General features: G+C 44.7%; 56 non-coding genes across 56 annotated transcripts; 19 read left to right on the top strand and 37 right to left on the bottom strand.

Moving 5' to 3' along the window:
* Positions 1–9: 9 nt before the first annotated feature.
* On the top strand, positions 10–81 carry Trnaa-cgc (transfer RNA alanine (anticodon CGC)). Its single transcript has one exon. It is a non-coding gene; the product is annotated as a tRNA-Ala (tRNA).
* Positions 82–363: 282 nt separating this feature from the next.
* On the bottom strand, positions 364–435 carry Trnac-gca (transfer RNA cysteine (anticodon GCA)). The gene has a single exon. It is a non-coding gene; the product is annotated as a tRNA-Cys (tRNA).
* Positions 436–752: 317 nt separating this feature from the next.
* Trnaw-cca (transfer RNA tryptophan (anticodon CCA)) lies at positions 753–824 on the bottom strand. Its single transcript has one exon. It is a non-coding gene; the product is annotated as a tRNA-Trp (tRNA).
* Positions 825–942: 118 nt separating this feature from the next.
* Trnaa-cgc (transfer RNA alanine (anticodon CGC)) lies at positions 943–1,014 on the top strand. Its single transcript has one exon. It is a non-coding gene; the product is annotated as a tRNA-Ala (tRNA).
* A 282-nt stretch (positions 1,015–1,296) lies between these two features.
* On the bottom strand, positions 1,297–1,368 carry Trnac-gca (transfer RNA cysteine (anticodon GCA)). Its single transcript has one exon. It is a non-coding gene; the product is annotated as a tRNA-Cys (tRNA).
* A 317-nt stretch (positions 1,369–1,685) lies between these two features.
* Positions 1,686–1,757, bottom strand: Trnaw-cca (transfer RNA tryptophan (anticodon CCA)). Its single transcript has one exon. It is a non-coding gene; the product is annotated as a tRNA-Trp (tRNA).
* Positions 1,758–1,875: 118 nt separating this feature from the next.
* On the top strand, positions 1,876–1,947 carry Trnaa-cgc (transfer RNA alanine (anticodon CGC)). The gene has a single exon. It is a non-coding gene; the product is annotated as a tRNA-Ala (tRNA).
* Positions 1,948–2,229: 282 nt separating this feature from the next.
* Trnac-gca (transfer RNA cysteine (anticodon GCA)) lies at positions 2,230–2,301 on the bottom strand. Its single transcript has one exon. It is a non-coding gene; the product is annotated as a tRNA-Cys (tRNA).
* Positions 2,302–2,618: 317 nt separating this feature from the next.
* On the bottom strand, positions 2,619–2,690 carry Trnaw-cca (transfer RNA tryptophan (anticodon CCA)). The gene has a single exon. It is a non-coding gene; the product is annotated as a tRNA-Trp (tRNA).
* Positions 2,691–2,808: 118 nt separating this feature from the next.
* On the top strand, positions 2,809–2,880 carry Trnaa-cgc (transfer RNA alanine (anticodon CGC)). The gene has a single exon. It is a non-coding gene; the product is annotated as a tRNA-Ala (tRNA).
* Positions 2,881–3,162: 282 nt separating this feature from the next.
* On the bottom strand, positions 3,163–3,234 carry Trnac-gca (transfer RNA cysteine (anticodon GCA)). The gene has a single exon. It is a non-coding gene; the product is annotated as a tRNA-Cys (tRNA).
* A 317-nt stretch (positions 3,235–3,551) lies between these two features.
* On the bottom strand, positions 3,552–3,623 carry Trnaw-cca (transfer RNA tryptophan (anticodon CCA)). Its single transcript has one exon. It is a non-coding gene; the product is annotated as a tRNA-Trp (tRNA).
* A 118-nt stretch (positions 3,624–3,741) lies between these two features.
* Trnaa-cgc (transfer RNA alanine (anticodon CGC)) lies at positions 3,742–3,813 on the top strand. Its single transcript has one exon. It is a non-coding gene; the product is annotated as a tRNA-Ala (tRNA).
* Positions 3,814–4,095: 282 nt separating this feature from the next.
* Trnac-gca (transfer RNA cysteine (anticodon GCA)) lies at positions 4,096–4,167 on the bottom strand. Its single transcript has one exon. It is a non-coding gene; the product is annotated as a tRNA-Cys (tRNA).
* Positions 4,168–4,484: 317 nt separating this feature from the next.
* Trnaw-cca (transfer RNA tryptophan (anticodon CCA)) lies at positions 4,485–4,556 on the bottom strand. The gene has a single exon. It is a non-coding gene; the product is annotated as a tRNA-Trp (tRNA).
* A 118-nt stretch (positions 4,557–4,674) lies between these two features.
* Positions 4,675–4,746, top strand: Trnaa-cgc (transfer RNA alanine (anticodon CGC)). Its single transcript has one exon. It is a non-coding gene; the product is annotated as a tRNA-Ala (tRNA).
* Positions 4,747–5,028: 282 nt separating this feature from the next.
* Positions 5,029–5,100, bottom strand: Trnac-gca (transfer RNA cysteine (anticodon GCA)). The gene has a single exon. It is a non-coding gene; the product is annotated as a tRNA-Cys (tRNA).
* A 317-nt stretch (positions 5,101–5,417) lies between these two features.
* On the bottom strand, positions 5,418–5,489 carry Trnaw-cca (transfer RNA tryptophan (anticodon CCA)). Its single transcript has one exon. It is a non-coding gene; the product is annotated as a tRNA-Trp (tRNA).
* Positions 5,490–5,607: 118 nt separating this feature from the next.
* On the top strand, positions 5,608–5,679 carry Trnaa-cgc (transfer RNA alanine (anticodon CGC)). Its single transcript has one exon. It is a non-coding gene; the product is annotated as a tRNA-Ala (tRNA).
* Positions 5,680–5,961: 282 nt separating this feature from the next.
* Trnac-gca (transfer RNA cysteine (anticodon GCA)) lies at positions 5,962–6,033 on the bottom strand. The gene has a single exon. It is a non-coding gene; the product is annotated as a tRNA-Cys (tRNA).
* Positions 6,034–6,350: 317 nt separating this feature from the next.
* On the bottom strand, positions 6,351–6,422 carry Trnaw-cca (transfer RNA tryptophan (anticodon CCA)). Its single transcript has one exon. It is a non-coding gene; the product is annotated as a tRNA-Trp (tRNA).
* Positions 6,423–6,540: 118 nt separating this feature from the next.
* On the top strand, positions 6,541–6,612 carry Trnaa-cgc (transfer RNA alanine (anticodon CGC)). Its single transcript has one exon. It is a non-coding gene; the product is annotated as a tRNA-Ala (tRNA).
* Positions 6,613–6,894: 282 nt separating this feature from the next.
* Trnac-gca (transfer RNA cysteine (anticodon GCA)) lies at positions 6,895–6,966 on the bottom strand. The gene has a single exon. It is a non-coding gene; the product is annotated as a tRNA-Cys (tRNA).
* A 317-nt stretch (positions 6,967–7,283) lies between these two features.
* On the bottom strand, positions 7,284–7,355 carry Trnaw-cca (transfer RNA tryptophan (anticodon CCA)). Its single transcript has one exon. It is a non-coding gene; the product is annotated as a tRNA-Trp (tRNA).
* A 118-nt stretch (positions 7,356–7,473) lies between these two features.
* On the top strand, positions 7,474–7,545 carry Trnaa-cgc (transfer RNA alanine (anticodon CGC)). Its single transcript has one exon. It is a non-coding gene; the product is annotated as a tRNA-Ala (tRNA).
* Positions 7,546–7,827: 282 nt separating this feature from the next.
* Positions 7,828–7,899, bottom strand: Trnac-gca (transfer RNA cysteine (anticodon GCA)). Its single transcript has one exon. It is a non-coding gene; the product is annotated as a tRNA-Cys (tRNA).
* A 317-nt stretch (positions 7,900–8,216) lies between these two features.
* Positions 8,217–8,288, bottom strand: Trnaw-cca (transfer RNA tryptophan (anticodon CCA)). The gene has a single exon. It is a non-coding gene; the product is annotated as a tRNA-Trp (tRNA).
* Positions 8,289–8,406: 118 nt separating this feature from the next.
* Trnaa-cgc (transfer RNA alanine (anticodon CGC)) lies at positions 8,407–8,478 on the top strand. Its single transcript has one exon. It is a non-coding gene; the product is annotated as a tRNA-Ala (tRNA).
* A 282-nt stretch (positions 8,479–8,760) lies between these two features.
* On the bottom strand, positions 8,761–8,832 carry Trnac-gca (transfer RNA cysteine (anticodon GCA)). Its single transcript has one exon. It is a non-coding gene; the product is annotated as a tRNA-Cys (tRNA).
* Positions 8,833–9,149: 317 nt separating this feature from the next.
* On the bottom strand, positions 9,150–9,221 carry Trnaw-cca (transfer RNA tryptophan (anticodon CCA)). Its single transcript has one exon. It is a non-coding gene; the product is annotated as a tRNA-Trp (tRNA).
* Positions 9,222–9,339: 118 nt separating this feature from the next.
* Trnaa-cgc (transfer RNA alanine (anticodon CGC)) lies at positions 9,340–9,411 on the top strand. Its single transcript has one exon. It is a non-coding gene; the product is annotated as a tRNA-Ala (tRNA).
* A 282-nt stretch (positions 9,412–9,693) lies between these two features.
* Positions 9,694–9,765, bottom strand: Trnac-gca (transfer RNA cysteine (anticodon GCA)). The gene has a single exon. It is a non-coding gene; the product is annotated as a tRNA-Cys (tRNA).
* Positions 9,766–10,082: 317 nt separating this feature from the next.
* On the bottom strand, positions 10,083–10,154 carry Trnaw-cca (transfer RNA tryptophan (anticodon CCA)). Its single transcript has one exon. It is a non-coding gene; the product is annotated as a tRNA-Trp (tRNA).
* A 118-nt stretch (positions 10,155–10,272) lies between these two features.
* On the top strand, positions 10,273–10,344 carry Trnaa-cgc (transfer RNA alanine (anticodon CGC)). The gene has a single exon. It is a non-coding gene; the product is annotated as a tRNA-Ala (tRNA).
* Positions 10,345–10,626: 282 nt separating this feature from the next.
* On the bottom strand, positions 10,627–10,698 carry Trnac-gca (transfer RNA cysteine (anticodon GCA)). Its single transcript has one exon. It is a non-coding gene; the product is annotated as a tRNA-Cys (tRNA).
* A 317-nt stretch (positions 10,699–11,015) lies between these two features.
* Trnaw-cca (transfer RNA tryptophan (anticodon CCA)) lies at positions 11,016–11,087 on the bottom strand. The gene has a single exon. It is a non-coding gene; the product is annotated as a tRNA-Trp (tRNA).
* A 118-nt stretch (positions 11,088–11,205) lies between these two features.
* Positions 11,206–11,277, top strand: Trnaa-cgc (transfer RNA alanine (anticodon CGC)). The gene has a single exon. It is a non-coding gene; the product is annotated as a tRNA-Ala (tRNA).
* A 282-nt stretch (positions 11,278–11,559) lies between these two features.
* On the bottom strand, positions 11,560–11,631 carry Trnac-gca (transfer RNA cysteine (anticodon GCA)). Its single transcript has one exon. It is a non-coding gene; the product is annotated as a tRNA-Cys (tRNA).
* A 317-nt stretch (positions 11,632–11,948) lies between these two features.
* Trnaw-cca (transfer RNA tryptophan (anticodon CCA)) lies at positions 11,949–12,020 on the bottom strand. Its single transcript has one exon. It is a non-coding gene; the product is annotated as a tRNA-Trp (tRNA).
* A 118-nt stretch (positions 12,021–12,138) lies between these two features.
* Trnaa-cgc (transfer RNA alanine (anticodon CGC)) lies at positions 12,139–12,210 on the top strand. The gene has a single exon. It is a non-coding gene; the product is annotated as a tRNA-Ala (tRNA).
* Positions 12,211–12,492: 282 nt separating this feature from the next.
* On the bottom strand, positions 12,493–12,564 carry Trnac-gca (transfer RNA cysteine (anticodon GCA)). Its single transcript has one exon. It is a non-coding gene; the product is annotated as a tRNA-Cys (tRNA).
* A 317-nt stretch (positions 12,565–12,881) lies between these two features.
* On the bottom strand, positions 12,882–12,953 carry Trnaw-cca (transfer RNA tryptophan (anticodon CCA)). The gene has a single exon. It is a non-coding gene; the product is annotated as a tRNA-Trp (tRNA).
* A 118-nt stretch (positions 12,954–13,071) lies between these two features.
* Positions 13,072–13,143, top strand: Trnaa-cgc (transfer RNA alanine (anticodon CGC)). The gene has a single exon. It is a non-coding gene; the product is annotated as a tRNA-Ala (tRNA).
* Positions 13,144–13,425: 282 nt separating this feature from the next.
* On the bottom strand, positions 13,426–13,497 carry Trnac-gca (transfer RNA cysteine (anticodon GCA)). The gene has a single exon. It is a non-coding gene; the product is annotated as a tRNA-Cys (tRNA).
* A 317-nt stretch (positions 13,498–13,814) lies between these two features.
* On the bottom strand, positions 13,815–13,886 carry Trnaw-cca (transfer RNA tryptophan (anticodon CCA)). Its single transcript has one exon. It is a non-coding gene; the product is annotated as a tRNA-Trp (tRNA).
* Positions 13,887–14,004: 118 nt separating this feature from the next.
* Trnaa-cgc (transfer RNA alanine (anticodon CGC)) lies at positions 14,005–14,076 on the top strand. The gene has a single exon. It is a non-coding gene; the product is annotated as a tRNA-Ala (tRNA).
* Positions 14,077–14,358: 282 nt separating this feature from the next.
* On the bottom strand, positions 14,359–14,430 carry Trnac-gca (transfer RNA cysteine (anticodon GCA)). Its single transcript has one exon. It is a non-coding gene; the product is annotated as a tRNA-Cys (tRNA).
* Positions 14,431–14,747: 317 nt separating this feature from the next.
* On the bottom strand, positions 14,748–14,819 carry Trnaw-cca (transfer RNA tryptophan (anticodon CCA)). Its single transcript has one exon. It is a non-coding gene; the product is annotated as a tRNA-Trp (tRNA).
* Positions 14,820–14,937: 118 nt separating this feature from the next.
* On the top strand, positions 14,938–15,009 carry Trnaa-cgc (transfer RNA alanine (anticodon CGC)). The gene has a single exon. It is a non-coding gene; the product is annotated as a tRNA-Ala (tRNA).
* A 282-nt stretch (positions 15,010–15,291) lies between these two features.
* On the bottom strand, positions 15,292–15,363 carry Trnac-gca (transfer RNA cysteine (anticodon GCA)). The gene has a single exon. It is a non-coding gene; the product is annotated as a tRNA-Cys (tRNA).
* Positions 15,364–15,680: 317 nt separating this feature from the next.
* Trnaw-cca (transfer RNA tryptophan (anticodon CCA)) lies at positions 15,681–15,752 on the bottom strand. Its single transcript has one exon. It is a non-coding gene; the product is annotated as a tRNA-Trp (tRNA).
* A 118-nt stretch (positions 15,753–15,870) lies between these two features.
* Trnaa-cgc (transfer RNA alanine (anticodon CGC)) lies at positions 15,871–15,942 on the top strand. Its single transcript has one exon. It is a non-coding gene; the product is annotated as a tRNA-Ala (tRNA).
* A 282-nt stretch (positions 15,943–16,224) lies between these two features.
* On the bottom strand, positions 16,225–16,296 carry Trnac-gca (transfer RNA cysteine (anticodon GCA)). The gene has a single exon. It is a non-coding gene; the product is annotated as a tRNA-Cys (tRNA).
* A 317-nt stretch (positions 16,297–16,613) lies between these two features.
* On the bottom strand, positions 16,614–16,685 carry Trnaw-cca (transfer RNA tryptophan (anticodon CCA)). Its single transcript has one exon. It is a non-coding gene; the product is annotated as a tRNA-Trp (tRNA).
* Positions 16,686–16,803: 118 nt separating this feature from the next.
* Positions 16,804–16,875, top strand: Trnaa-cgc (transfer RNA alanine (anticodon CGC)). Its single transcript has one exon. It is a non-coding gene; the product is annotated as a tRNA-Ala (tRNA).
* A 282-nt stretch (positions 16,876–17,157) lies between these two features.
* Positions 17,158–17,229, bottom strand: Trnac-gca (transfer RNA cysteine (anticodon GCA)). Its single transcript has one exon. It is a non-coding gene; the product is annotated as a tRNA-Cys (tRNA).
* Positions 17,230–17,435: the final 206 nt, after the last annotated feature.

Here is a 17,435-nt window from a genome sequence, read left to right as displayed (position 1 = left end):
TGCTCTGGCGGGGGTGTAACTCAGTGGTAGAGTGTCTGCTTCGCATGCAGAAAGTCCTGGGTTCAAATCCCAGCTCCTCCAATTTTTGTTTCTCCGTGCAGCAGTATATGAAAACTTTTGCCTAGCACCATATTCTATCAAATTCAGCGTACAAGATTCTTCCCCAAGCAAGTGGATTTCTTACAGTTCGACGCCTTAGCGGGAGGACGATGACCTGCAAGACCCTGGCCTGCGATCCCCCCATTGAAATGTTGCTCCAAAGCCTTCGGTATGGCGTGCGGAGTGCATCTCAATCATTTCAAACATGTATTTGCAACTAAATGCGACAATCGTTATTTGTTTTTTCAAGATACTGAAAAATGAAGGGGGCACCCGGGATTGAACCGGGGACCTCTCGATCTGCAGTCGAATGCTCTACGACTGAGCTATACCCCCTTTCATAAACTTTCTATCCCCATAACTTAAGGAAAATTGTTATACTCTGTCTGGCTAAAGACGTCTAATCGAGCAAAATATTGCGTAATCATTATCTCTCAGTTATATATTAGCGTTAAACGATATAAATAACAAAAATATTAGACACTTCGCGCCTGGAGAAAGTGCGAGTCGGCGCCTTCACCTTAATGTCAGAATGCGAAAATTCACTAGTAGCTTTTTTCAAGCAGGTTCTGTTCGTCCGTTCTCTGTAATCGTTTGGTATCTGATTAAATTGACATACTCGTCCATGGCTTCCGTAAACGAAAATTTCACTGTGACCCCGACGTGATTTGAACACGCAACCTTCTGATCTGGAGTCAGACGCGCTACCGTTGCGCCACGGAGTCGACGCTGCTAAGCTCTTATCATGAATAGGTTCCTCGAACACTTACTGTACCGTTCAAACCTAAGAAATAATGACAGTAGGATCCACGAGAGACTCTTCCCAGATGTACTTGCTCTGGCGGGGGTGTAACTCAGTGGTAGAGTGTCTGCTTCGCATGCAGAAAGTCCTGGGTTCAAATCCCAGCTCCTCCAATTTTTGTTTCTCCGTGCAGCAGTATATGAAAACTTTTGCCTAGCACCATATTCTATCAAATTCAGCGTACAAGATTCTTCCCCAAGCAAGTGGATTTCTTACAGTTCGACGCCTTAGCGGGAGGACGATGACCTGCAAGACCCTGGCCTGCGATCCCCCCATTGAAATGTTGCTCCAAAGCCTTCGGTATGGCGTGCGGAGTGCATCTCAATCATTTCAAACATGTATTTGCAACTAAATGCGACATTCGTTATTTGTTTTTTCAAGATACTGAAAAATGAAGGGGGCACCCGGGATTGAACCGGGGACCTCTCGATCTGCAGTCGAATGCTCTACGACTGAGCTATACCCCCTTTCACAAACTTTCTATCCCCATAACTTAAGGAAAATTGTTATACTCTGTCTGGCTAAAGACGTCTAATCGAGCAAAATATTGCGTAATCATTATCTCTCAGTTATATATTAGCGTTAAACGATATAAATAACAAAAATATTAGACACTTCGCGCCTGGAGAAAGTGCGAGTCGGCGCCTTCACCTTAATGTCAGAATGCGAAAATTCACTAGTAGCTTTTTTCAAGCAGGTTCTGTTCGTCCGTTCTCTGTAATCGTTTGGTATCTGATTAAATTGACATACTCGTCCATGGCTTCCGTAAACGAAAATTTCACTGTGACCCCGACGTGATTTGAACACGCAACCTTCTGATCTGGAGTCAGACGCGCTACCGTTGCGCCACGGAGTCGACGCTGCTAAGCTCTTATCATGAATAGGTTCCTCGAACACTTACTGTACCGTTCAAACCTAAGAAATAATGACAGTAGGATCCACGAGAGACTCTTCCCAGATGTACTTGCTCTGGCGGGGGTGTAACTCAGTGGTAGAGTGTCTGCTTCGCATGCAGAAAGTCCTGGGTTCAAATCCCAGCTCCTCCAATTTTTGTTTCTCCGTGCAGCAGTATATGAAAACTTTTGCCTAGCACCATATTCTATCAAATTCAGCGTACAAGATTCTTCCCCAAGCAAGTGGATTTCTTACAGTTCGACGCCTTAGCGGGAGGACGATGACCTGCAAGACCCTGGCCTGCGATCCCCCCATTGAAATGTTGCTCCAAAGCCTTCGGTATGGCGTGCGGAGTGCATCTCAATCATTTCAAACATGTATTTGCAACTAAATGCGACAATCGTTATTTGTTTTTTCAAGATACTGAAAAATGAAGGGGGCACCCGGGATTGAACCGGGGACCTCTCGATCTGCAGTCGAATGCTCTACGACTGAGCTATACCCCCTTTCACAAACTTTCTATCCCCATAACTTAAGGAAAATTGTTATACTCTGTCTGGCTAAAGACGTCTAATCGAGCAAAATATTGCGTAATCATTATCTCTCAGTTATATATTAGCGTTAAACGATATAAATAACAAAAATATTAGACACTTCGCGCCTGGAGAAAGTGCGAGTCGGCGCCTTCACCTTAATGTCAGAATGCGAAAATTCACTAGTAGCTTTTTTCAAGCAGGTTCTGTTCGTCCGTTCTCTGTAATCGTTTGGTATCTGATTAAATTGCCATACTCGTCCATGGCTTCCGTAAACGAAAATTTCACTGTGACCCCGACGTGATTTGAACACGCAACCTTCTGATCTGGAGTCAGACGCGCTACCGTTGCGCCACGGAGTCGACGCTGCTAAGCTCTTATCATGAATAGGTTCCTCGAACACTTACTGTACCGTTCAAACCTAAGAAATAATGACAGTAGGATCCACGAGAGACTCTTCCCAGATGTACTTGCTCTGGCGGGGGTGTAACTCAGTGGTAGAGTGTCTGCTTCGCATGCAGAAAGTCCTGGGTTCAAATCCCAGCTCCTCCAATTTTTGTTTCTCCGTGCAGCAGTATATGAAAACTTTTGCCTAGCACCATATTCTATCAAATTCAGCGTACAAGATTCTTCCCCAAGCAAGTGGATTTCTTACAGTTCGACGCCTTAGCGGGAGGACGATGACCTGCAAGACCCTGGCCTGCGATCCCCCCATTGAAATGTTGCTCCAAAGCCTTCGGTATGGCGTGCGGAGTGCATCTCAATCATTTCAAACATGTATTTGCAACTAAATGCGACAATCGTTATTTGTTTTTTCAAGATACTGAAAAATGAAGGGGGCACCCGGGATTGAACCGGGGACCTCTCGATCTGCAGTCGAATGCTCTACGACTGAGCTATACCCCCTTTCACAAACTTTCTATCCCCATAACTTAAGGAAAATTGTTATACTCTGTCTGGCTAAAGACGTCTAATCGAGCAAAATATTGCGTAATCATTATCTCTCAGTTATATATTAGCGTTAAACGATATAAATAACAAAAATATTAGACACTTCGCGCCTGGAGAAAGTGCGAGTCGGCGCCTTCACCTTAATGTCAGAATGCGAAAATTCACTAGTAGCTTTTTTCAAGCAGGTTCTGTTCGTCCGTTCTCTGTAATCGTTTGGTATCTGATTAAATTGACATACTCGTCCATGGCTTCCGTAAACGAAAATTTCACTGTGACCCCGACGTGATTTGAACACGCAACCTTCTGATCTGGAGTCAGACGCGCTACCGTTGCGCCACGGAGTCGACGCTGCTAAGCTCTTATCATGAATAGGTTCCTCGAACACTTACTGTACCGTTCAAACCTAAGAAATAATGACAGTAGGATCCACGAGAGACTCTTCCCAGATGTACTTGCTCTGGCGGGGGTGTAACTCAGTGGTAGAGTGTCTGCTTCGCATGCAGAAAGTCCTGGGTTCAAATCCCACCTCCTCCAATTTTTGTTTCTCCGTGCAGCAGTATATGAAAACTTTTGCCTAGCACCATATTCTATCAAATTCAGCGTACAAGATTCTTCCCCAAGCAAGTGGATTTCTTACAGTTCGACGCCTTAGCGGGAGGACGATGACCTGCAAGACCCTGGCCTGCGATCCCCCCATTGAAATGTTGCTCCAAAGCCTTCGGTATGGCGTGCGGAGTGCATCTCAATCATTTCAAACATGTATTTGCAACTAAATGCGACAATCGTTATTTGTTTTTTCAAGATACTGAAAAATGAAGGGGGCACCCGGGATTGAACCGGGGACCTCTCGATCTGCAGTCGAATGCTCTACGACTGAGCTATACCCCCTTTCACAAACTTTCTATCCCCATAACTTAAGGAAAATTGTTATACTCTGTCTGGCTAAAGACGTCTAATCGAGCAAAATATTGCGTAATCATTATCTCTCAGTTATATATTAGCGTTAAACGATATAAATAACAAAAATATTAGACACTTCGCGCCTGGAGAAAGTGCGAGTCGGCGCCTTCACCTTAATGTCAGAATGCGAAAATTCACTAGTAGCTTTTTTCAAGCAGGTTCTGTTCGTCCGTTCTCTGTAATCGTTTGGTATCTGATTAAATTGACATACTCGTCCATGGCTTCCGTAAACGAAAATTTCACTGTGACCCCGACGTGATTTGAACACGCAACCTTCTGATCTGGAGTCAGACGCGCTACCGTTGCGCCACGGAGTCGACGCTGCTAAGCTCTTATCATGAATAGGTTCCTCGAACACTTACTGTACCGTTCAAACCTAAGAAATAATGACAGTAGGATCCACGAGAGACTCTTCCCAGATGTACTTGCTCTGGCGGGGGTGTAACTCAGTGGTAGAGTGTCTGCTTCGCATGCAGAAAGTCCTGGGTTCAAATCCCAGCTCCTCCAATTTTTGTTTCTCCGTGCAGCAGTATATGAAAACTTTTGCCTAGCACCATATTCTATCAAATTCAGCGTACAAGATTCTTCCCCAAGCAAGTGGATTTCTTACAGTTCGACGCCTTAGCGGGAGGACGATGACCTGCAAGACCCTGGCCTGCGATCCCCCCATTGAAATGTTGCTCCAAAGCCTTCGGTATGGCGTGCGGAGTGCATCTCAATCATTTCAAACATGTATTTGCAACTAAATGCGACAATCGTTATTTGTTTTTTCAAGATACTGAAAAATGAAGGGGGCACCCGGGATTGAACCGGGGACCTCTCGATCTGCAGTCGAATGCTCTACGACTGAGCTATACCCCCTTTCACAAACTTTCTATCCCCATAACTTAAGGAAAATTGTTATACTCTGTCTGGCTAAAGACGTCTAATCGAGCAAAATATTGCGTAATCATTATCTCTCAGTTATATATTAGCGTTAAACGATATAAATAACAAAAATATTAGACACTTCGCGCCTGGAGAAAGTGCGAGTCGGCGCCTTCACCTTAATGTCAGAATGCGAAAATTCACTAGTAGCTTTTTTCAAGCAGGTTCTGTTCGTCCGTTCTCTGTAATCGTTTGGTATCTGATTAAATTGACATACTCGTCCATGGCTTCCGTAAACGAAAATTTCACTGTGACCCCGACGTGATTTGAACACGCAACCTTCTGATCTGGAGTCAGACGCGCTACCGTTGCGCCACGGAGTCGACGCTGCTAAGCTCTTATCATGAATAGGTTCCTCGAACACTTACTGTACCGTTCAAACCTAAGAAATAATGACAGTAGGATCCACGAGAGACTCTTCCCAGATGTACTTGCTCTGGCGGGGGTGTAACTCAGTGGTAGAGTGTCTGCTTCGCATGCAGAAAGTCCTGGGTTCAAATCCCAGCTCCTCCAATTTTTGTTTCTCCGTGCAGCAGTATATGAAAACTTTTGCCTAGCACCATATTCTATCAAATTCAGCGTACAAGATTCTTCCCCAAGCAAGTGGATTTCTTACAGTTCGACGCCTTAGCGGGAGGACGATGACCTGCAAGACCCTGGCCTGCGATCCCCCCATTGAAATGTTGCTCCAAAGCCTTCGGTATGGCGTGCGGAGTGCATCTCAATCATTTCAAACATGTATTTGCAACTAAATGCGACAATCGTTATTTGTTTTTTCAAGATACTGAAAAATGAAGGGGGCACCCGGGATTGAACCGGGGACCTCTCGATCTGCAGTCGAATGCTCTACGACTGAGCTATACCCCCTTTCACAAACTTTCTATCCCCATAACTTAAGGAAAATTGTTATACTCTGTCTGGCTAAAGACGTCTAATCGAGCAAAATATTGCGTAATCATTATCTCTCAGTTATATATTAGCGTTAAACGATATAAATAACAAAAATATTAGACACTTCGCGCCTGGAGAAAGTGCGAGTCGGCGCCTTCACCTTAATGTCAGAATGCGAAAATTCACTAGTAGCTTTTTTCAAGCAGGTTCTGTTCGTCCGTTCTCTGTAATCGTTTGGTATCTGATTAAATTGACATACTCGTCCATGGCTTCCGTAAACGAAAATTTCACTGTGACCCCGACGTGATTTGAACACGCAACCTTCTGATCTGGAGTCAGACGCGCTACCGTTGCGCCACGGAGTCGACGCTGCTAAGCTCTTATCATGAATAGGTTCCTCGAACACTTACTGTACCGTTCAAACCTAAGAAATAATGACAGTAGGATCCACGAGAGACTCTTCCCAGATGTACTTGCTCTGGCGGGGGTGTAACTCAGTGGTAGAGTGTCTGCTTCGCATGCAGAAAGTCCTGGGTTCAAATCCCAGCTCCTCCAATTTTTGTTTCTCCGTGCAGCAGTATATGAAAACTTTTGCCTAGCACCATATTCTATCAAATTCAGCGTACAAGATTCTTCCCCAAGCAAGTGGATTTCTTACAGTTCGACGCCTTAGCGGGAGGACGATGACCTGCAAGACCCTGGCCTGCGATCCCCCCATTGAAATGTTGCTCCAAAGCCTTCGGTATGGCGTGCGGAGTGCATCTCAATCATTTCAAACATGTATTTGCAACTAAATGCGACAATCGTTATTTGTTTTTTCAAGATACTGAAAAATGAAGGGGGCACCCGGGATTGAACCGGGGACCTCTCGATCTGCAGTCGAATGCTCTACGACTGAGCTATACCCCCTTTCACAAACTTTCTATCCCCATAACTTAAGGAAAATTGTTATACTCTGTCTGGCTAAAGACGTCTAATCGAGCAAAATATTGCGTAATCATTATCTCTCAGTTATATATTAGCGTTAAACGATATAAATAACAAAAATATTAGACACTTCGCGCCTGGAGAAAGTGCGAGTCGGCGCCTTCACCTTAATGTCAGAATGCGAAAATTCACTAGTAGCTTTTTTCAAGCAGGTTCTGTTCGTCCGTTCTCTGTAATCGTTTGGTATCTGATTAAATTGACATACTCGTCCATGGCTTCCGTAAACGAAAATTTCACTGTGACCCCGACGTGATTTGAACACGCAACCTTCTGATCTGGAGTCAGACGCGCTACCGTTGCGCCACGGAGTCGACGCTGCTAAGCTCTTATCATGAATAGGTTCCTCGAACACTTACTGTACCGTTCAAACCTAAGAAATAATGACAGTAGGATCCACGAGAGACTCTTCCCAGATGTACTTGCTCTGGCGGGGGTGTAACTCAGTGGTAGAGTGTCTGCTTCGCATGCAGAAAGTCCTGGGTTCAAATCCCAGCTCCTCCAATTTTTGTTTCTCCGTGCAGCAGTATATGAAAACTTTTGCCTAGCACCATATTCTATCAAATTCAGCGTACAAGATTCTTCCCCAAGCAAGTGGATTTCTTACAGTTCGACGCCTTAGCGGGAGGACGATGACCTGCAAGACCCTGGCCTGCGATCCCCCCATTGAAATGTTGCTCCAAAGCCTTCGGTATGGCGTGCGGAGTGCATCTCAATCATTTCAAACATGTATTTGCAACTAAATGCGACAATCGTTATTTGTTTTTTCAAGATACTGAAAAATGAAGGGGGCACCCGGGATTGAACCGGGGACCTCTCGATCTGCAGTCGAATGCTCTACGACTGAGCTATACCCCCTTTCACAAACTTTCTATCCCCATAACTTAAGGAAAATTGTTATACTCTGTCTGGCTAAAGACGTCTAATCGAGCAAAATATTGCGTAATCATTATCTCTCAGTTATATATTAGCGTTAAACGATATAAATAACAAAAATATTAGACACTTCGCGCCTGGAGAAAGTGCGAGTCGGCGCCTTCACCTTAATGTCAGAATGCGAAAATTCACTAGTAGCTTTTTTCAAGCAGGTTCTGTTCGTCCGTTCTCTGTAATCGTTTGGTATCTGATTAAATTGACATACTCGTCCATGGCTTCCGTAAACGAAAATTTCACTGTGACCCCGACGTGATTTGAACACGCAACCTTCTGATCTGGAGTCAGACGCGCTACCGTTGCGCCACGGAGTCGACGCTGCTAAGCTCTTATCATGAATAGGTTCCTCGAACACTTACTGTACCGTTCAAACCTAAGAAATAATGACAGTAGGATCCACGAGAGACTCTTCCCAGATGTACTTGCTCTGGCGGGGGTGTAACTCAGTGGTAGAGTGTCTGCTTCGCATGCAGAAAGTCCTGGGTTCAAATCCCAGCTCCTCCAATTTTTGTTTCTCCGTGCAGCAGTATATGAAAACTTTTGCCTAGCACCATATTCTATCAAATTCAGCGTACAAGATTCTTCCCCAAGCAAGTGGATTTCTTACAGTTCGACGCCTTAGCGGGAGGACGATGACCTGCAAGACCCTGGCCTGCGATCCCCCCATTGAAATGTTGCTCCAAAGCCTTCGGTATGGCGTGCGGAGTGCATCTCAATCATTTCAAACATGTATTTGCAACTAAATGCGACAATCGTTATTTGTTTTTTCAAGATACTGAAAAATGAAGGGGGCACCCGGGATTGAACCGGGGACCTCTCGATCTGCAGTCGAATGCTCTACGACTGAGCTATACCCCCTTTCACAAACTTTCTATCCCCATAACTTAAGGAAAATTGTTATACTCTGTCTGGCTAAAGACGTCTAATCGAGCAAAATATTGCGTAATCATTATCTCTCAGTTATATATTAGCGTTAAACGATATAAATAACAAAAATATTAGACACTTCGCGCCTGGAGAAAGTGCGAGTCGGCGCCTTCACCTTAATGTCAGAATGCGAAAATTCACTAGTAGCTTTTTTCAAGCAGGTTCTGTTCGTCCGTTCTCTGTAATCGTTTGGTATCTGATTAAATTGACATACTCGTCCATGGCTTCCGTAAACGAAAATTTCACTGTGACCCCGACGTGATTTGAACACGCAACCTTCTGATCTGGAGTCAGACGCGCTACCGTTGCGCCACGGAGTCGACGCTGCTAAGCTCTTATCATGAATAGGTTCCTCGAACACTTACTGTACCGTTCAAACCTAAGAAATAATGACAGTAGGATCCACGAGAGACTCTTCCCAGATGTACTTGCTCTGGCGGGGGTGTAACTCAGTGGTAGAGTGTCTGCTTCGCATGCAGAAAGTCCTGGGTTCAAATCCCAGCTCCTCCAATTTTTGTTTCTCCGTGCAGCAGTATATGAAAACTTTTGCCTAGCACCATATTCTATCAAATTCAGCGTACAAGATTCTTCCCCAAGCAAGTGGATTTCTTACAGTTCGACGCCTTAGCGGGAGGACGATGACCTGCAAGACCCTGGCCTGCGATCCCCCCATTGAAATGTTGCTCCAAAGCCTTCGGTATGGCGTGCGGAGTGCATCTCAATCATTTCAAACATGTATTTGCAACTAAATGCGACAATCGTTATTTGTTTTTTCAAGATACTGAAAAATGAAGGGGGCACCCGGGATTGAACCGGGGACCTCTCGATCTGCAGTCGAATGCTCTACGACTGAGCTATACCCCCTTTCACAAACTTTCTATCCCCATAACTTAAGGAAAATTGTTATACTCTGTCTGGCTAAAGACGTCTAATCGAGCAAAATATTGCGTAATCATTATCTCTCAGTTATATATTAGCGTTAAACGATATAAATAACAAAAATATTAGACACTTCGCGCCTGGAGAAAGTGCGAGTCGGCGCCTTCACCTTAATGTCAGAATGCGAAAATTCACTAGTAGCTTTTTTCAAGCAGGTTCTGTTCGTCCGTTCTCTGTAATCGTTTGGTATCTGATTAAATTGACATACTCGTCCATGGCTTCCGTAAACGAAAATTTCACTGTGACCCCGACGTGATTTGAACACGCAACCTTCTGATCTGGAGTCAGACGCGCTACCGTTGCGCCACGGAGTCGACGCTGCTAAGCTCTTATCATGAATAGGTTCCTCGAACACTTACTGTACCGTTCAAACCTAAGAAATAATGACAGTAGGATCCACGAGAGACTCTTCCCAGATGTACTTGCTCTGGCGGGGGTGTAACTCAGTGGTAGAGTGTCTGCTTCGCATACAGAAAGTCCTGGGTTCAAATCCAAGCTCCTCCAATTTTTGTTTCTCCGTGCAGCAGTATATGAAAACTTTTGCCTAGCACCATATTCTATCAGATTCAGCGTACAAGATTCTTCCCCAAGCAAGTGGATTTCTTACAGTTCGACGCCTTAGCGGGAGGACGATGACCTGCAAGACCCTGGCCTGCGATCCCCCCATTGAAATGTTGCTCCAAAGCCTTCGGTATGGCGTGCGGAGTGCATCTCAATCATTTCAAACATGTATTTGCAACTAAATGCGACAATCGTTATTTGTTTTTTCAAGATACTGAAAAATGAAGGGGGCACCCGGGATTGAACCGGGGACCTCTCGATCTGCAGTCGAATGCTCTACGACTGAGCTATACCCCCTTTCACAAACTTTCTATCCCCATAACTTAAGAAAAATTGTTATACTCTGTCTGGCTAAAGACGTCTAATCGAGCAAAATATTGCGTAATCATTATCTCTCAGTTATATATTAGCGTTAAACGATATAAATAACAAAAATATTAGACACTTCGCGCCTGGAGAAAGTGCGAGTCGGCGCCTTCACCTTAATGTCAGAATGCGAAAATTCACTAGTAGCTTTTTTCAAGCAGGTTCTGTTCGTCCGTTCTCTGTAATCGTTTGGTATCTGATTAAATTGACATACTCGTCCATGGCTTCCGTAAACGAAAATTTCACTGTGACCCCGACGTGATTTGAACACGCAACCTTCTGATCTGGAGTCAGACGCGCTACCGTTGCGCCACGGAGTCGACGCTGCTAAGCTCTTATCATGAATAGGTTCCTCGAACACTTACTGTACCGTTCAAACCTAAGAAATAATGACAGTAGGATCCACGAGAGACTCTTCCCAGATGTACTTGCTCTGGCGGGGGTGTAACTCAGTGGTAGAGTGTCTGCTTCGCATGCAGAAAGTCCTGGGTTCAAATCCCAGCTCCTCCAATTTTTGTTTCTCCGTGCAGCAGTATATGAAAACTTTTGCCTAGCACCATATTCTATCAAATTCAGCGTACAAGATTCTTCCCCAAGCAAGTGGATTTCTTACAGTTCGACGCCTTAGCGGGAGGACGATGACCTGCAAGACCCTGGCCTGCGATCCCCCCATTGAAATGTTGCTCCAAAGCCTTCGGTATGGCGTGCGGAGTGCATCTCAATCATTTCAAACATGTATTTGCAACTAAATGCGACAATCGTTATTTGTTTTTTCAAGATACTGAAAAATGAAGGGGGCACCCGGGATTGAACCGGGGACCTCTCGATCTGCAGTCGAATGCTCTACGACTGAGCTATACCCCCTTTCACAAACTTTCTATCCCCATAACTTAAGGAAAATTGTTATACTCTGTCTGGCTAAAGACGTCTAATCGAGCAAAATATTGCGTAATCATTATCTCTCAGTTATATATTAGCGTTAAACGATATAAATAACAAAAATATTAGACACTTCGCGCCTGGAGAAAGTGCGAGTCGGCGCCTTCACCTTAATGTCAGAATGCGAAAATTCACTAGTAGCTTTTTTCAAGCAGGTTCTGTTCGTCCGTTCTCTGTAATCGTTTGGTATCTGATTAAATTGACATACTCGTCCATGGCTTCCGTAAACGAAAATTTCACTGTGACCCCGACGTGATTTGAACACGCAACCTTCTGATCTGGAGTCAGACGCGCTACCGTTGCGCCACGGAGTCGACGCTGCTAAGCTCTTATCATGAATAGGTTCCTCGAACACTTACTGTACCGTTCAAACCTAAGAAATAATGACAGTAGGATCCACGAGAGACTCTTCCCAGATGTACTTGCTCTGGCGGGGGTGTAACTCAGTGGTAGAGTGTCTGCTTCGCATGCAGAAAGTCCTGGGTTCAAATCCCAGCTCCTCCAATTTTTGTTTCTCCGTGCAGCAGTATATGAAAACTTTTGCCTAGCACCATATTCTATCAAATTCAGCGTACAAGATTCTTCCCCAAGCAAGTGGATTTCTTACAGTTCGACGCCTTAGCGGGAGGACGATGACCTGCAAGACCCTGGCCTGCGATCCCCCCATTGAAATGTTGCTCCAAAGCCTTCGGTATGGCGTGCGGAGTGCATCTCAATCATTTCAAACATGTATTTGCAACTAAATGCGACAATCGTTATTTGTTTTTTCAAGATACTGAAAAATGAAGGGGGCACCCGGGATTGAACCGGGGACCTCTCGATCTGCAGTCGAATGCTCTACGACTGAGCTATACCCCCTTTCACAAACTTTCTATCCCCATAACTTAAGGAAAATTGTTATACTCTGTCTGGCTAAAGACGTCTAATCGAGCAAAATATTGCGTAATCATTATCTCTCAGTTATATATTAGCGTTAAACGATATAAATAACAAAAATATTAGACACTTCGCGCCTGGAGAAAGTGCGAGTCGGCGCCTTCACCTTAATGTCAGAATGCGAAAATTCACTAGTAGCTTTTTTCAAGCAGGTTCTGTTCGTCCGTTCTCTGTAATCGTTTGGTATCTGATTAAATTGACATACTCGTCCATGGCTTCCGTAAACGAGAATTTCACTGTGACCCCGACGTGATTTGAACACGCAACCTTCTGATCTGGAGTCAGACGCGCTACCGTTGCGCCACGGAGTCGACGCTGCTAAGCTCTTATCATGAATAGGTTCCTCGAACACTTACTGTACCGTTCAAACCTAAGAAATAATGACAGTAGGATCCACGAGAGACTCTTCCCAGATGTACTTGCTCTGGCGGGGGTGTAACTCAGTGGTAGAGTGTCTGCTTCGCATGCAGAAAGTCCTGGGTTCAAATCCCAGCTCCTCCAATTTTTGTTTCTCCGTGCAGCAGTATATGAAAACTTTTGCCTAGCACCATATTCTATCAAATTCAGCGTACAAGATTCTTCCCCAAGCAAGTGGATTTCTTACAGTTCGACGCCTTAGCGGGAGGACGATGACCTGCAAGACCCTGGCCTGCGATCCCCCCATTGAAATGTTGCTCCAAAGCCTTCGGTATGGCGTGCGGAGTGCATCTCAATCATTTCAAACATGTATTTGCAACTAAATGCGACAATCGTTATTTGTTTTTTCAAGATACTGAAAAATGAAGGGGGCACCCGGGATTGAACCGGGGACCTCTCGATCTGCAGTCGAATGCTCTACGACTGAGCTATACCCCCTTTCACAAACTTTCTATCCCCATAACTTAAGGAAAATTGTTATACTCTGTCTGGCTAAAGACGTCTAATCGAGCAAAATATTGCGTAATCATTATCTCTCAGTTATATATTAGCGTTAAACGATATAAATAACAAAAATATTAGACACTTCGCGCCTGGAGAAAGTGCGAGTCGGCGCCTTCACCTTAATGTCAGAATGCGAAAATTCACTAGTAGCTTTTTTCAAGCAGGTTCTGTTCGTCCGTTCTCTGTAATCGTTTGGTATCTGATTAAATTGACATACTCGTCCATGGCTTCCGTAAACGAAAATTTCACTGTGACCCCGACGTGATTTGAACACGCAACCTTCTGATCTGGAGTCAGACGCGCTACCGTTGCGCCACAGAGTCGACGCTGCTAAGCTCTTATCATGAATAGGTTCCTCGAACACTTACTGTACCGTTCAAACCTAAGAAATAATGACAGTAGGATCCACGAGAGACTCTTCCCAGATGTACTTGCTCTGGCGGGGGTGTAACTCAGTGGTAGAGTGTCTGCTTCGCATGCAGAAAGTCCTGGGTTCAAATCCCAGCTCCTCCAATTTTTGTTTCTCCGTGCAGCAGTATATGAAAACTTTTGCCTAGCACCATATTCTATCAAATTCAGCGTACAAGATTCTTCCCCAAGCAAGTGGATTTCTTACAGTTCGACGCCTTAGCGGGAGGACGATGACCTGCAAGACCCTGGCCTGCGATCCCCCCATTGAAATGTTGCTCCAAAGCCTTCGGTATGGCGTGCGGAGTGCATCTCAATCATTTCAAACATGTATTTGCAACTAAATGCGACAATCGTTATTTGTTTTTTCAAGATACTGAAAAATGAAGGGGGCACCCGGGATTGAACCGGGGACCTCTCGATCTGCAGTCGAATGCTCTACGACTGAGCTATACCCCCTTTCACAAACTTTCTATCCCCATAACTTAAGGAAAATTGTTATACTCTGTCTGGCTAAAGACGTCTAATCGAGCAAAATATTGCGTAATCATTATCTCTCAGTTATATATTAGCGTTAAACGATATAAATAACAAAAATATTAGACACTTCGCGCCTGGAGAAAGTGCGAGTCGGCGCCTTCACCTTAATGTCAGAATGCGAAAATTCACTAGTAGCTTTTTTCAAGCAGGTTCTGTTCGTCCGTTCTCTGTAATCGTTTGGTATCTGATTAAATTGACATACTCGTCCATGGCTTCCGTAAACGAAAATTTCACTGTGACCCCGACGTGATTTGAACACGCAACCTTCTGATCTGGAGTCAGACGCGCTACCGTTGCGCCACGGAGTCGACGCTGCTAAGCTCTTATCATGAATAGGTTCCTCGAACACTTACTGTACCGTTCAAACCTAAGAAATAATGACAGTAGGATCCACGAGAGACTCTTCCCAGATGTACTTGCTCTGGCGGGGGTGTAACTCAGTGGTAGAGTGTCTGCTTCGCATGCAGAAAGTCCTGGGTTCAAATCCCAGCTCCTCCAATTTTTGTTTCTCCGTGCAGCAGTATATGAAAACTTTTGCCTAGCACCATATTCTATCAAATTCAGCGTACAAGATTCTTCCCCAAGCAAGTGGATTTCTTACAGTTCGACGCCTTAGCGGGAGGACGATGACCTGCAAGACCCTGGCCTGCGATCCCCCCATTGAAATGTTGCTCCAAAGCCTTCGGTATGGCGTGCGGAGTGCATCTCAATCATTTCAAACATGTATTTGCAACTAAATGCGACAATCGTTATTTGTTTTTTCAAGATACTGAAAAATGAAGGGGGCACCCGGGATTGAACCGGGGACCTCTCGATCTGCAGTCGAATGCTCTACGACTGAGCTATACCCCCTTTCACAAACTTTCTATCCCCATAACTTAAGGAAAATTGTTATACTCTGTCTGGCTAAAGACGTCTAATCGAGCAAAATATTGCGTAATCATTATCTCTCAGTTATATATTAGCGTTAAACGATATAAATAACAAAAATATTAGACACTTCGCGCCTGGAGAAAGTGCGAGTCGGCGCCTTCACCTTAATGTCAGAATGCGAAAATTCACTAGTAGCTTTTTTCAAGCAGGTTCTGTTCGTCCGTTCTCTGTAATCGTTTGGTATCTGATTAAATTGACATACTCGTCCATGGCTTCCGTAAACGAAAATTTCACTGTGACCCCGACGTGATTTGAACACGCAACCTTCTGATCTGGAGTCAGACGCGCTACCGTTGCGCCACGGAGTCGACGCTGCTAAGCTCTTATCATGAATAGGTTCCTCGAACACTTACTGTACCGTTCAAACCTAAGAAATAATGACAGTAGGATCCACGAGAGACTCTTCCCAGATGTACTTGCTCTGGCGGGGGTGTAACTCAGTGGTAGAGTGTCTGCTTCGCATGCAGAAAGTCCTGGGTTCAAATCCCAGCTCCTCCAATTTTTGTTTCTCCGTGCAGCAGTATATGAAAACTTTTGCCTAGCACCATATTCTATCAAATTCAGCGTACAAGATTCTTCCCCAAGCAAGTGGATTTCTTACAGTTCGACGCCTTAGCGGGAGGACGATGACCTGCAAGACCCTGGCCTGCGATCCCCCCATTGAAATGTTGCTCCAAAGCCTTCGGTATGGCGTGCGGAGTGCATCTCAATCATTTCAAACATGTATTTGCAACTAAATGCGACAATCGTTATTTGTTTTTTCAAGATACTGAAAAATGAAGGGGGCACCCGGGATTGAACCGGGGACCTCTCGATCTGCAGTCGAATGCTCTACGACTGAGCTATACCCCCTTTCACAAACTTTCTATCCCCATAACTTAAGGAAAATTGTTATACTCTGTCTGGCTAAAGACGTCTAATCGAGCAAAATATTGCGTAATCATTATCTCTCAGTTATATATTAGCGTTAAACGATATAAATAACAAAAATATTAGACACTTCGCGCCTGGAGAAAGTGCGAGTCGGCGCCTTCACCTTAATGTCAGAATGCGAAAATTCACTAGTAGCTTTTTTCAAGCAGGTTCTGTTCGTCCGTTCTCTGTAATCGTTTGGTATCTGATTAAATTGACATACTCGTCCATGGCTTCCGTAAACGAAAATTTCACTGTGACCCCGACGTGATTTGAACACGCAACCTTCTGATCTGGAGTCAGACGCGCTACCGTTGCGCCACGGAGTCGACGCTGCTAAGCTCTTATCATGAATAGGTTCCTCGAACACTTACTGTACCGTTCAAACCTAAGAAATAATGACAGTAGGATCCACGAGAGACTCTTCCCAGATGTACTTGCTCTGGCGGGGGTGTAACTCAGTGGTAGAGTGTCTGCTTCGCATGCAGAAAGTCCTGGGTTCAAATCCCAGCTCCTCCAATTTTTGTTTCTCCGTGCAGCAGTATATGAAAACTTTTGCCTAGCACCATATTCTATCAAATTCAGCGTACAAGATTCTTCCCCAAGCAAGTGGATTTCTTACAGTTCGACGCCTTAGCGGGAGGACGATGACCTGCAAGACCCTGGCCTGCGATCCCCCCATTGAAATGTTGCTCCAAAGCCTTCGGTATGGCGTGCGGAGTGCATCTCAATCATTTCAAACATGTATTTGCAACTAAATGCGACAATCGTTATTTGTTTTTTCAAGATACTGAAAAATGAAGGGGGCACCCGGGATTGAACCGGGGACCTCTCGATCTGCAGTCGAATGCTCTACGACTGAGCTATACCCCCTTTCACAAACTTTCTATCCCCATAACTTAAGGAAAATTGTTATACTCTGTCTGGCTAAAGACGTCTAATCGAGCAAAATATTGCGTAATCATTATCTCTCAGTTATATATTAGCGTTAAACGATATAAATAACAAAAATATTAGACACTTCGCGCCTGGAGAAAGTGCGAGTCGGCGCCTTCACCTTAATGTCAGAATGCGAAAAT

This window comes from Schistocerca gregaria, chromosome 3 (assembly GCF_023897955.1).
Source record: "Schistocerca gregaria isolate iqSchGreg1 chromosome 3, iqSchGreg1.2, whole genome shotgun sequence".
In the NCBI taxonomy this organism is placed as follows: domain Eukaryota; kingdom Metazoa; phylum Arthropoda; class Insecta; order Orthoptera; family Acrididae; genus Schistocerca; species Schistocerca gregaria.
Note: the sequence above shows the minus strand (reverse complement) of the source record. Positions and strands in the feature narration are given on the sequence as shown.